Source organism: Rhinatrema bivittatum, chromosome 2 (assembly GCF_901001135.1).
Source record: "Rhinatrema bivittatum chromosome 2, aRhiBiv1.1, whole genome shotgun sequence".
Lineage (NCBI taxonomy): Eukaryota > Metazoa > Chordata > Amphibia > Gymnophiona > Rhinatrematidae > Rhinatrema > Rhinatrema bivittatum.
The window spans coordinates 588,693,195-588,705,210 of NC_042616.1; the positions used below are offsets into that span (position 1 = coordinate 588,693,195).

General features: G+C 40.1%; 1 protein-coding gene across 1 annotated transcript in view; it reads right to left on the minus strand.

Annotated features, from left to right (window-relative positions):
- The window catches only part of EMILIN2 (elastin microfibril interfacer 2), a 175,666-nt gene that overhangs the window by 77,981 nt on the left and 85,669 nt on the right, over positions 1-12,016 (minus strand). The gene's annotated exons all lie outside the window — the stretch shown is intronic.

Consider the following 12,016-nt stretch of genomic DNA (forward strand, 5'->3'; position numbering starts at 1 on the left):
GAGAAAAAGCAAATAATATTAAACACAATGAGGCAGATATTCAAAAAATCTGCACATCTAGGGAAGGCATCTAAGTTAGGCATTTAAATTCAGCTGAACTTAAAAGCTTAAGAGGTTCATATTCAGCCACAGGTTTAAGTTATTCAGATAATTTGAATTGAATATTCAGCGATGCAGCTGTTCTACTGAATATACCTGGATAAATTAAAGCTATCCAGATAAGTTTATCTGGATAACTGTAGGAAATGTTAGGACTTAGGACTTAAAAAAGATTGGAGGGAGGTGAAATAGTGGGATATATTCTTTAGAGTGTGTGTGTGTCTGAGATAATAAGCAAGCCAGAGGGAGTTAATTCTAGTGTCTGTCTTTCCCATTCACCCACCCCTAGCTCAACCCTTGATTTTTAGGCAAGAGACACTTTCTCATAAAAAATAAATTAGGCTTTTATCTAAATCATACTATTATACCAGCTCTTATTGAGAGTTTAATCATCCCCTTGTAGAACACAAGCAGATTAGTTCGTAAATACACCTGCAAATTTAAAGTACTCTAATTCCAACTCCCTTAGTAACATAAACTTTAACTACGAACTCAACAAAATTAAGATGAAGGCAGCAATTCAAAAGCAAGAGGGGGGCTTTCCACTCTTTTGCATTGAGTGTCACATGTATGATTTTTTATCTACCGGTGAGAGATTGTATGTGTGCACCCAGTGCAAAGAGCTCCTGGCTCTCAGAGAATGAGTCCAATCTCTGGAGGCTAGAGTAGCAGACAAAGAGGTAAATTGATGAGACCTTCAGGGACATAGTAGCCAAGTCCCAAATCCAGTCTGACAGCCCCGGTGCTGCCTTGGATCAGAAAGGTCTCCCGGTTGGAGAACATTACCCTGGAGTAGCAGAAAGTGATCCTGTAGCAATCCTGTAGTGATCCTTGTTTTCAGTGCAAGAGGACAGAATGTATTGTCCTCTCACACTGAGGACAAGACTCTCAGGGCTATTGCCCAGGAGGGAAGGGTTAGGTCGGCCATCATAGTTGGTGATTTGATTATTTATTTATTTATTTATTTTTAATTTTTATATACCGACATTCTTGCATACAATGCAAATCAGGCCGGTTTACAGTGAAACTGAATAAGCAGGAAATATAATTCCTTAGTCTAATACATTGAACATCTAAAACGATTATTAGATTAAAATAAAATTGATTATTAGAAATATAAATAGGTGGGTGGCTGGTGGACATGAGGTCCACCTGGTAACTTATCTGCCTGGTGCAAAGGTGGCGGGCCTCATGCGTCACCTAGATAGGATTATAGACAGTGCTGGGAAGGAGCCAGCTGTCATAGTACATGTGGGCACCAATGACATAGGAAAATGTGGGAGAGAGGTTCTGGAAGCCAAATTTAAGATTTTAGGTATAAAGCTTAAATCCAGAACCTCCAGGGTGGCATTCTCTGAAATGCTCCCTGTTCCACATACAGGTCCCTAGAGGCAGGCAGAGCTCCAGAGTCTCAATGCATGGATGAGAAGATGGTGCAGAGAAGAGAGATTCAGTTTTGTAAGAAACTGGGGAACCTTTTGGGGAAGGGGGAGACTTTTCCGAAAGGACAGGCTCCACCTTAACCAGAGTGGAACCAGGCTGCTGGTACTAACTTTTAAAAATGAGATAGATTGGCTTTTAAACTGGAACAAGGGGGAAAGCTGACAGTCACTCAGCAGTGCATGGTTCAGAGGAATGTATCTTTGAAAGATATTAATGAAATAGGAAAGTTAGGGCATCCCAACAGAGAGGTTCCAATAAAAGCAAACATAGTCCATGTGCCTATAAGTAAAGAATCACCTGAGCTAAATAATTCAAAATTATCCCAATCAACTGAAAAGCAGGTTGTTAAATCAAACAAAAAATGCACTTTGATATATCTGTATGCCAATGCCAGATGTCTAAGAAGTAAGATGGGAGAGTTAGAGTATATAGAAGTGAATGATAAGATAGACATAATTGGCATCTCAGAAACCTGGTGGAAGGAGGATAACCAATGGGACAGTGCTATGGAATCTCATTAGGTATAGGGAAAACTGGGATATATATCTGTTATCATTAGGATATGGCAAATTTTTTACTTAACAAATACTTTAGCATTGATTATATGTATATAAGTTATTTCTCTTTTTTTTCTGATATCTGTTTGATTAAATAACTCATATCCTTAATCTATTTTCTTCTCTTACACATTACCATAGTATAACTAACTCACTCCATCCCCTAAAGTACCCTGAACATCAAACATTTTACAGGATCAAGCCAACAGAAATGCTTACAAGAAAAACTCCTTCCATTCAGTTTAAAAGTAACGTACGTTTTTTTCCCTCTCTCTGCTCCAAAGAGGAGCAAAATTCCTGTGGGTGGGGCACTACTGATCCAATAAAACAGCAATCTACATATTTACTTTACACTGCAGTCCATAGTTTATTTATTGACAATTTACACACTCACATCTAGCAAAGCAAGTATCTTTTTAACCTATAGAAATAAATCTCACGGACAGAGACAAATTTGATTCATCTTTTAAATCTAATCACATGGGAAGACAGATGGCTAAAAACTAGTGTGACCATTTCAACTAACTTAAAAAGAAAGAAATTCTAGTCTGTTTTAACCACAAGAATGTTTAATTATTAAACCGCGAAGCCAAAGAACAAAAAAGGAAAAAGGAAACTTCTCCACTCTATCAGATCTCTGTAGAAGCAATTACAAATGTCTTGCTTTGTTCTAAGAGCACAGCATGTGGAAAATAACTGCATATTTCAACTCATTTGGCCTTACAGGTTCCTTCCCTACATAAACAGTATCTATAGAATTCAATTATATCTAATAAGAAGCTTAAACCTGCCTCTCACCCCACAGATGCGATCCCTGCCAACCTACTCATCGCCATCTCAAAAACAGTTGCCAAACCAATTGCTGACAACATTAACTGCTCACTAATGCAAGGTTCAGTTCCTGACCCTTTGAAACTCGCAATTCTAAAACCACTCCTGAAAAAACCCAGCCTGTCTCCAGACGACCCCGCCAACTATTGCCCAATTGCTAAACTCCCCTTCATTTCCAAAATCTTAGAAAAAAAAGTTAATAAGCAACTCTCGGAGTACTTAGATGATAACAAAATACTAGCCCCCTCTCAGTTTGGCTTCCGAAAAGCCCGAAATACAGAAGCTCTCTTAATCTCTCTAACAGACACAATACTGTTGAATCTAGATAAAAAACAACCCGGTCTACTCATTCTCCTCGACCTATCGACCGCTTTTGACATGGTAAACCACTCAACACTTCTGGATCGGCTATCTGACATCGGCATAAATGGCACTGCTCTCAGCTGGTTCAAATCATTTCTACAGAACAGATTTTACAAGGTCAGAGTCAACAATAACGAATCACACCCAGTCTGCTCTTCTCTGGGAGTCCCTCAAGGCTCATCCTTATCCCCCACCCTCTTCAACATTTATCTATTACCGCTTTGCCAGCTCCTCTCCAAACTAAAATTAAAACATTACATCTACGCAGACGACGTTACGGTTACGGAATCTTTACAAAAAACACTAGAATTCTGGAACAACTGCCTCCAAGCAATCAACAACCTGCTCATGAGCCTTAACTTAATCCTTAATTCCAATAAAACTGAATTACTCCTCGTTTCACAGGACAGTAACTATGCAATGTCTAACATACTCCCTACTAGTCAACCCTCCTTCTCCTCTCAAGTCAGAAACCTCGGAGTCATCATGGACAATCAATTAAACCTAAAGAGATTTATTAATAATACCACTAAGGATGGCTTCTATAAATTGCAAGTCCTGAAATGGCTCAGACCGCTCCTCCACTTCCAAGACTACCGGTCAGTTCTACAAGCAATAATTTTTTCAAAAATTGACTATTGTAATTCCCTCCTACTCGGCCTCCCAGCTAACACCATAAAACCATTACAAATGCTTCAAAACGCTTCAGCCAGGATTCTGACTAAGTCTAACAAAAGAAATCATATTATCCCCATCTTAAGAAACCTACACTGGCTTCCAATTAAGTTTAGAATCTCTTACAAAGTACTAACAATCATACACAAATCTATACACAAGCTCATTCCACTGGTTCTCAATATCCCTTTTCAACCACATATTCCCTCCAGACCGGTGAGAGCAGCTTATAGAGATACTCTCCTCACCCCACCCATCAAAACCTCATTAAATAAACGAACTCTATCCACAGTGGGCCCTGCGCAATGGAACTCTCTACCTCCAGAACTCCGGAAGGAACCTTGCCCAATCACCTTTAAAAAGAGACTCAAAACTTGTCTATTCGAACAAGCTTTTAATCCATGCCAATAATCTCCCCTCAATGTGCACCATGTACCATGACTCCTAGATACTTAGCCAGGTTTTAGTCTAGAATCTCATAACTTTATTGTATTCGTTGTACTTTATTCCCCAGTTCCTTGATCCAAGTTTATCTCCCTGTTCAATATAATCGCATTCTTACATGCTTGTTAATGTTATAATGTAAACCGAAATGATATGTAACATTGCTACATGAATTTTGGTATATAAAAATGTTAAATAAATAAATAAATACATACATACATAAAATGTCAACATTTATAAACACAGTCATGTAACAAACATTCTAGTCTGATTCAGGACCAAAACACAATGGGGCGGATTTTTAAAAAATACGCGAGCGCGTACTTTTGTTCGCGCACCAGGCGTGAACAAAAGTACGCTGGATTTTATAAGATACGCGCGTAGCCACGCGTATCTTATAAAATCCGGGGTCGGCGCGCGCAAGGGGGTGCACATTTGTGCAACCTGCGCGCGCCGAGCCCAGCACGAGCTGCCTGTTCCCTCCGAGGCCGCTCCGATTTCGGAGCGGCCTCGGAGGGAACTTTCCTTCGCCCTCCCCCCCCCTCCCCCTCCCTTCCCCTCCCTAACCCCCCCCCCCCCCCCGGCCCTATCTAAACACTAGAATTCTGGAACAACTGCCTCCAAGCCATCAACAACCTGCTCATGAGCCTTAACTTTGTGGTAGTGCCTCCTAGAGGTATAACAATAGAGACAAGTAAGTAGCTGCATGACTGCTTTTTGCTGACTTAAGGTATATCAGAATGTTTAGTTTCAAGGAAACTATAATCATTACATTAATTGTGTTGTATGCCAGATTTTATATTTTCCAGGTTGACAGCCTTCTTTGCCATGTGAGATGTAACGCTTGAAGATTATATTTTTTTTCCCAGTTTGATTTCTTTTCATTTTTAAATAGATCTATTCTAATTTTGACTTTCCTTTTATTTCTGAATCGATCCAATCACTTTCTAAACATTTTCAAATACTTTTTGGTCTAATTTTTTAGCTCAAATGTTTGTCAATCGTTGTTTTGTCTTTATGTGTTAATTGATGTCATTGCAAATGAAGAATGAATGAATGAATGCATGAATTTATGTAATCAGTTCAGTGAAATATATGTTTTTATGTAATGTCTGAGTACCTAAATTGTTTGTGGTTTGGACTATTGAATGTTGCCTTATAATAATGTGGAAATGTTATGCAGATCAGTAATACTGGTAGTAATAGGGATTGTTAGTTGCAGGGAGTTATTGACTTGATGTAATCTTCTTATTTATTAATTTGATTTGATTTGCTCTTATACTAGGCTTTAATCCATAACATATGCATCTAATTTAATAATGAGTTAAGAAGCTATGCTCCGATGTAAAAAATGCACCATACTAGAACTGAATACGCCACATGTCATTGATTTAAAAATCATTGCATCCTTTGCCACAGAAGTCATCTTGTACCCTTCATTATATGGATTGAAGTGCTTACACCTTAAACCTGATTCTCTCTTTGTGGGGGTGGCCTTACCTAGAATCTGGTTTCCTTTGTTTTCTGAGGCAATGTGCCTTTGACATGTGATAACTGATTGTCATCAAATTATTTTTATGATATACCTAGTTAATATCTGGTATTGTACCTATTTGCAGATGCTACTATTCAGATTTACAAGTTAACACCACAGTCTGAATTAATGCAGTTTTTATTAGTCCCTACATTCCAAGTGTTTTGTAGCATTTTCTAGTTCTATAACTTCTAATATGTATATGCATTTACTTGCTGAGTCAGCTAAATGATTATTTGATACGTTCTTCTTTACCTTTATGAAAGCTGGTTTGATCACACTAATCAATCACCCTGTCCCACTGCTCGCCATTTGACAGTGTGACATGTCTTGGTGTGGATCAAATGTTCCCTTGAATTCCTTATTCATTGACCACCTGTCCTTTTCTTTGAATCCTCCCTTCCCTGTTGTGTAATTTGTTGTCTCAGTGGTAATTCAAGGTTCAAGAGGTATATATGATTCTGCCACACCAGAATATGTCCAATACATGCTGTTCTGTTTACTGTAAGGAATGCAGTTAATTGCAACTATTGAACGCTTCCTACTTCTAGCATTCTCTTGTTTGCCTTACTGCTGGTGCCTCTGCATAAGTCTTTCCTCTTAGTTCTTCTTTTACAGCCTGTACTTATGGTATTCACATTACTGGTCTTTCATATTCTATTCCCCCTGCTCCTAGCTTTACCCAATATATTGAATTTGGTTATTCCCTTTCTACTATGATTTCCCTGTATCCCTTTTTGAGCATTTCTTCCTGTACCATTACCTATTAGGTTATTCCTCACAAATGTTTTCTGGTAATGTGGCATTTCTGTTTACCTATATTCCTATTCCTGTCTATGACCAGAACATGTCTTATGTTCTTCAACACCTATCTATTTTTATCCCTGGTGCTTATTATAAGACTGTCCTCCTTGCAGAGACTCACCCATTATAAATGATGCTCACTGTCACAGGGATATGCAACCATGTTTCCTATACCTTCTTTCATAATAACTTATCATTGTTCTTTTTATTCTTATGCTGATTCTAATACTACTATGTGGTTTCTTGACTTAGACAATACTATATGGGAGTCAACATTTTTCCTATACTGCTATGCTATGTCTTTCTTTTTTCTTCTTTGTCCACTACAACGGACTGCCTGTTATCCTTCTCCCTCTACCCCTACCCAGTAAGAACGATTTCTTCCTTCTGCCCCTATGAGGATAACTTTCAAAACTGTTCGCATATGCCCTTATACATGTTTATATGGGCACATGCAAACTTACTACTGTATTTTATAACTTGTGATATGTGCAGGTTATAAAATAAGAGTACATATACTCGTACACATGCTCATGTATGTAAAAAATGTAAGCCGCACAAGTTTGGATTTATCTGGAAAAGTAGAAGCACTTATCCAGATTAGTTCCGATTTATGTAGTTAAGTAGTGGCTTTTAGCCAGATAAGTCTGAAAAGTACTACCTAGCCATCTAAGTAGCATTTTTCAGACTCATCCAGGTATATAAGGTAGCTGGATAAGTCTTTAAAAAAGCAATATTTATCCAGATAAGTTCAAATTTGTTTGTCTAAGTAGTGGCAAAGGCACTTACTTAACCGGATAGTGCAGAATTTAGTTAGATAAATGCGTACACATGATATACCTGCATATTTGTACTTAGAATTTTAAAGGATTACGCAAATTGATTTTACTTGCGTTACTTAGATGCATTTACCTTACAGTAAGTCAGCTTTTACACATGTAAGTCATGGGATTTATAACATGTGCATGGCAATGAAATTATTAAACTACCAGTTTGCCCAGTCCATCTGCAGCTCATGAAGACTCTCCTGGCTTTTCAGCATCAAGTGCCTCCATGTCACCCAGACCCCCATCCAGTCATTTCTTCACTTTAAAGATGTTTACAATCACTTACACCAGATATTGAGCAGGAGTAAATATATGTAACTAAAAGACTCACGTGTATTGTCATTTTGAAAGATAGCTAAGCAGAGTAAGTGACAATTAGCATGAATTCTGGATCCCTGATGAAGGCACTCTAGTGCTGAAACATTGCCAATACTGGCTCCTTTTTTGTGTGGCGGTATTGGCGGTTTCCTTCTACCACATTTGCTTTTTGAGTAAAACTGGTAGCTGATACACAACCCAAATCCCATATCACGGCGAATGGTTCCAAATCAGGGGAGGTGCTTATTCAGAGAGGAGTACGGCAGGGATGTCCCCTCTCTCCACTTTTGTATATTTTGGCCATAGATCCCCTTCTTAGAAAAATAGCGAGTTCGCCGCACATATGTGGCTATGGTACGGACCCTCAAGTGTTCTCGATCGCCGCGTTTGCGGATGATATTTTAATTTATCTTACGAATCCCCAACATTCTTTAACTCCCCTGTTGGGAATTTTAGAGAGCTATGGGGAATTTTCGGGATTACGGATAAATAAGGATAAATCGGAAGCCCTGGATGTAGGGGGTCGAGTACAACCACTCTGGCAGGGCCATTTCCCTCTCAAATGGGTGTCCACAGCTATGAAATACTTGGGCATCCGGATCCCCTCGGATGTACGGTCCTTTCATGGTTTAAACGTCGACCCGCTTATGGAGAAGACGTCCTTATTGCTTAAAAAATGGCAAGGGTTACCTTTATCAATCTCCGGCCGCATTCAACTTATTAAAATGATGATATTGCCTAGATGGCTATATGTCTTACAGATGTCCCCAATATGGCTAACGGGCAGGGAGTGTAGGGGGCTTAACGCCTTATTTCGGAAGTTTATTTGGAACGGGCGCAGAGCCCGTTTATCATTTACGATTCTTACACAACCTCCCAACAAAGGCGGCCTGGGATGCCCACACTTGCGTAGATATAATCTAGAATGCTTGTTGCGTCATGTAAAAGATTTAGTGGGTAACACGTCGCATTACACTCCCCTACAGCTCCTTCGCTCATGGTGGAACTGCCAAACTTTGAACCCATTCCTTCAACTACCTAGAGCCCACTTGCCCACAGTTCTTGCGACACAACCACTACTACTGGCTTGTCGTAAGGCCTGGGCTTATTTGTGCACGCAGGCGGAGCTTCCTTCAAGGATAACTCTATTATTACCTATCTGCGGCAACCCTCTATTCCCACCAGCAATGACCGTTTCCACCTTTCATAAATGGAAGGAGAAGGGTCTGGTTTGGCTTTATCAATGTGGGTCATTGGAAACGAATCAACCTTACTCCTTTCTCGAATTGCAACAACTGTATGGCCTGCCTCCTCTAGACCACTTTGCCTATAGACAAATCAGAGGCTTTTGCCACGCACATAAGATGTTGTCAGGGGGATCCATCCCATTCGGGATTGTCCATAAAATTCTACCAGTTCACAAACCACAAAGGGTCACTGTTGCTGCTTTTACTCACTCTTTAATATTAAGTTTCCCGATGGATACTACAAGTAACAGCTGGCAACAATGGTCACGGTGGTCCGAGTTCAACCTCACTGGCCCGGAGTATATAAAATGTTTTGAGCGGATTCACGAATGGTCAGAGAATGTATTATACAGGGAAATTCAATTTAAGTTCCTGAGAAGGTATTATATACTGTCCGACAGAGCATTTTTGGCTCATATAACAGATTCCTCTATCTGTCCGAAGTGTAAAGCGGAGACAGGAACTTATGTACATCAATTTTGGACCTGTGGCGAAATTTCTCTTTTTTGGAGGGAGCTGATTGGTACCTGTAGCTCCCTGTTAGCTTTGAGTCTCCCTGTAGACCCACTCCTTTGGTTATTTGGAATAGACCGCCAAGGGGTTCCAGGCTTGGGAAAATCGGGGTTGCAGTTCATCCGTAGAGTGAGCTTGACCGGCAAGAAAGGCTATCCTAGCTTGTTGGACATCAGCGGAAGTCCCCCAACATGAACTGTGGTTTCGGATTCTGATCAAACTGTTTACCTTGGAATATACTTGTGCGCAAGTGGCCTCAACCACAAAAATGAAGCTCATGGGAAATATCTGGAACCCATTGGAGACATACCTAAGACCCAACACAGTCTCTTGAATGGGGTTCTGGTTTCTACATGTATATTTATGCTGATTTGAGCCCAGGGCTTAATGTTCTCCTGCTTGCGTTTCTACTCACACATACACTTACCGACATGTCCAAATTCCGTCTGGCATATGCTCTGGCACATTACTTACTTTCTTCACATTACACTCACACAGACTTGGAGCGGGGGGGGGGGGGGGGGATATTGGGCATAGTTGACTATCTGTTATGCTTGGATGAGTTGGAATGCTTATAATACTGGGTGTTGTTGGGATTGAGGGGTTGTTCTGGCTGGTTGCAACGATCAACATGAGGTTTCTTGTGAATAACCATCTCATTCCAGAGCATACCGAGTTCCAGTCTTGATTATGACCGAATTTCTATCTGATCACGGCGGATGGAAGCCTCTGCTCAAATGTGGTTTCTTGTGTTTTCAGACATTAAGGCTGTTTATGTATAATGGTTATATAATCGTGTGTTATTGTATGTTTATGTTACCTCTTTTTGAAAATTTAATAAAAATAAGATACAAAAAAAAAAACAAAAACTGGTAGCTGGTTGGCCAGTTAAGTACAAAAATTATTTTCTTTAAAAAATGTGTCATGTCGTTCATAAAATATATGTTGCTTGGGGAAGTATAATTTCATAAAGTTTTATGGAATATTATAAATGAATCTGTAATTTAAATTATGAATAAAATGTATATTAGGATGGTAGGTTGGATTTGGCAGATGATGTGATCTAAGTGCTTCTACATGATACAATTTGGAGCTAATTATGGGCGAGAGACTGTGGATTATATTCTGAGTACTGCCTACAGCTGATACCAAGTCTATAAATATATATAGCCGAATAATTTTTTGACAGCTTTGCACTTTGGTGTTATTTTTTGTTGATTATTATTGATGTCTTGCTCATTTTTTCATTATAATCCCTTTGTATATTATCATTAAGTTTTATACCAACTTCTATATCTTCAAGAGGCCTCCAACTGTTATATGCATATAAATAGACTGCAAGGCTTATTTTACTTCAGCTACTGGGTACTCAGGGGTAGATGGCTTATTGGAGTGGTTTTGTAGAGTGTGTTTGTTTAGAACTAGAGCAACTGATTTTAACACCAGACTGTTTTGGTACCATTCTTTTAATATTCAGAGAATAAAAACTGTTTGATGTGACCTTCTTTATGAAATACCACTATAATTATTATTTCATTCCATGTCCTATGCCTTTCCTCTAATTACTGCCTGTTTTGTTTGTTTTTTCTATTGGTGATTCACTCTTTGGGGTGAGTTGTGTTATTGATCAATAAAATTAATAAAGCCTTGGCGGCCCCCACAGAGGGTCTCCACATGGGAGGACCCGCTTGCTGGATCGGGGTCTAGCCCGGATGGGGCTGCTCAACCCGATTGTACAGACGCCGGAGGGATGATCTATGCAGCTGTCCGAGCCTCGGAGACCGGAGACTTAGAGAAAGTTTTGTACCTTACCTTGTCTCGGCGCTTCCCGGTCCTCTGCCGGGTGGTCTCTGGTGCGGAGGGAGAGGGAATTACCTTCACCGCCGTGCTCGGTTTTGCACCCGCTGCCTCTCAGCCGCTCCCTTTCCCGGGGGCTAAGTCCACGCCGGGACCAAGGCTTACCTCTGAGGGATCTTGGAAATCACCTCAGGAAATCTCGACTGGGGGAGGGACCCTTAGGTATCACTGCAGGAGAACGGGGCTCGTTTTGGAGGTAAGGATTTCTTCGTTTCTTCTTTACATTTGGAGTTTGGTTTTCTAACGCTGTGCAAGCATGTGTGAAGTCCCGAACTGCTATGAGATGGAAAAAACTGAAGAACAGAGCCTCGTGCACGGGTATATGCAGAGCTGACGTCAGATGGAAATCTGACTCCGTCTCCAACTCTATCAGGAGCACACTATACCCATTGGTCCTGAGTCCATCTGCTACACGCTAGGAAATAAAGCCTTGTACTATGTGGTGACTGCTGTGTTGTATCGCCTGTCATTGGAAGGGTGAAGGTAAGGGGCAAGGGTATGGAG